General features: G+C 36.4%; 1 protein-coding gene across 3 annotated transcripts in view; it reads left to right on the top strand.

Moving 5' to 3' along the window:
• The window catches only part of disc1 (DISC1 scaffold protein), a 44,533-nt gene that overhangs the window by 2,347 nt on the left and 39,686 nt on the right, over window positions 1–2,500 (top strand). Inside the window, exon 1 of one of the 3 annotated variants that reach the window (XM_043255587.1) lies at window positions 1,234–1,388. The exons of the other annotated variants lie outside the window; for them this stretch is intronic. The gene's annotated coding sequence lies outside the window, so the exon portion shown is untranslated. Of the gene's footprint in view, window positions 1–1,233; window positions 1,389–2,500 lie in introns of those variants that run through there. 3 annotated transcript variants of the gene reach the window in all.

Genomic DNA, 2,500 nt, shown 5'->3' with positions numbered 1-2,500 from the left:
TTCAATTTAACTGTGTAAGAAATATGAAGGTGTGAACATTTCCAGGGTGTTTAATACATAAAGACTGAGGGTCACTGTAGAGGACAGGAAGAGACACACTGAGACATAATACACTCATTCACCTGCTGTCTATTCTATCTGTCTATCTGTCTGTTCTCGTTCTGTCTGTCTATCTGTCTGTTGTTCTCTTGTTCTATCTATCTGTCAGTCATTCTATCTGTCTATCTGTCTGTCAGTCAGTCAGTCATTTTATCTATATCTATCTGTCTATTTGTCTATCTAACTGTTTTTCTGTCCGTCTGTCATTCTGTCTATCTTTCGTTTTATCTGTCAGTGTTGTCCATCCATCTATCCATCTATCCATCTATCCATCTATCTATCTATCTATCTATCTATCTATCTATCTATCTATCTATCTATCTATCTATCTATCTATCTATCTATCTATCTATCTAACTGTCTGTCATTCTATCTATCTATCTATCTATCTATCTATCTATCTATCTATCTAACTGTCTGTCATTCTATCTATCTATCTATCTATCTATCTATCTATCTATCTATCTATCTATCTATCTATCTATCTATCTATCTATCTATCTATCTATCTATCTAACTGTCATTCTATCTATATCTATATCTATCTGTCTATCTGTTTTTCTGTCCGTCTGTCATTCTGTCTATCTTTCATTTTATCTGTCAGTGTTATCCATCTATCTATCTATCTGTCTCTCTGTCTTTGTCTATCTTTCTATCCGTCTATCTGTCTGTCATTATATTGTTCTGTGTGTCACGTTTTATCTTCTGTCGTTCCGTCTATCATTCAATCATTCTATCTATAGTTGTTTTAGTTGCTTCATTTCATGTCTTTAGTTATTTCAGTTCAGTCATTTTGTTAGCCATTTACGTTAAACAGGAACAATTTAGCTCTTTTTTAAAAATTTGCTCTTTTATCCAATGCAGCTTACAATTGGGGAATTCACATTTTTGTGTTTTTTTTCTAAATGGTTAAACTTTTATTTCAGTTAGCAGTTTGCACGCAGATGTTTTGGCTGTAGTTGACAGTAAGAACTGTTGTGGGCACACAGAAAGCTGAGCTCGGTCTCACCGTCCACTCGACTCTCTGTGTGTTAAAAAGGAAGAAGCAAAAGACTTGCAGAAAATGACCATCGAGCTCTCACTTCCTCAAACGCTGCTCTCACTGTACATGCATGCGTAAGTGTGGTGAATCAGCTCAAACGGATTGGCGCTTTCTCCTCAAACGTCCCCTTTTTCCTCTCCGTGATCTTCTCGGTATAACGTCGTGCGCGTGAAACGCTCACGAGCAGCCAATGGGAGGCCAAGTAAAGCAGAAGCGTGTTTGAAGAGGGCCTCTCTAATCGACTAAGGTAAACGCACATGTTTTTCTCCCTGGAAAAAATGCTGGCTTTTCGACACACGTCAATATTGACCGGAGCTTGTGCGGTGTTTCTGTTAGTGGTTAAACTGTTTGTCGGTAATTAGCGGCGTTTGCTAAGTCAAACATCTACTTCTCTTGCGCTTGCTTGGTGTTTTTAAGGATGTGATTAAACCTCTTTGCGCTTTTGAGTTCTCAAGTTATGCGTGTTGTTGAGAAAAGTGGATGAAAAATACCACATATGCACAATGCACAACTCAAGAAATTGAGTTCAGCTGACAAATTGAACAAATTTTTGCACAAAACACTGTAAAAAATAAATAAATAAATAACAATTTGAAAAGGCAACCAGGTTTAGTTTATACAGAAAGTAAAAAAAGTGTATATTGAATATTAGCACTATTGTCTTCTTCATATGCTTTATATAAAATACAATTTGCTTCCTAATTGATTCATTTTACAACATTAAAATTCATTGCACACTGGGTTCGAAAAAATCCTTTTCGCACTTTAAAAATGACGACAACCTCATGTTACGTCGCTTTTACACGATGCCTCCGAAAATTCATTTAAAAAAAATTGCATCAGATATTGCATTTTAGATATGATACTGCGTTTTAGACTAAAAATCCTTAGGAAAGGATGACAAAAAAACCCGAAACATTTAATAAAATCACACAGAAGAAATTCAAATAGTGAATAATGACAGAATTTAAATTTTTGGGTGAACTATAATGCGAAGCTGCTTTGAAGACGTCTGCATTGTATGAAGTGCTAAAAGTAAATGCAACTGAATGTGGATTGCTTTCACTTAACAACAACCTAGCAACCATTTAGATCACCCTAGCGACCGCATACTTTTGCATGAGCACCGCTCATATATGAGTTGTTTTTGCATAGACCCTTGTATAAAACAAACCACTCAGATGTTTCCTGTATATAGGCTACTTCTGTTTTTTTTTTTGAAAGTGGGTTTCATCTGTTCTTTTAGGGAATCGTAGCAAGCATGTGTCTTTACAGAGCGTTTCCTTCCCTTATCACCGACTGAGGGATCTAAGGCTGAACCAGACAGTGTCTGTGACAGATGGAGAATGATGCCGTGTC

This window comes from Puntigrus tetrazona, chromosome 13 (assembly GCF_018831695.1).
Source record: "Puntigrus tetrazona isolate hp1 chromosome 13, ASM1883169v1, whole genome shotgun sequence".
Taxonomy (NCBI): domain Eukaryota; kingdom Metazoa; phylum Chordata; class Actinopteri; order Cypriniformes; family Cyprinidae; genus Puntigrus; species Puntigrus tetrazona.
The sequence above is the reverse complement of the archived record's forward strand: the minus strand, read 5'-3'. Positions and strand labels throughout refer to the sequence as shown.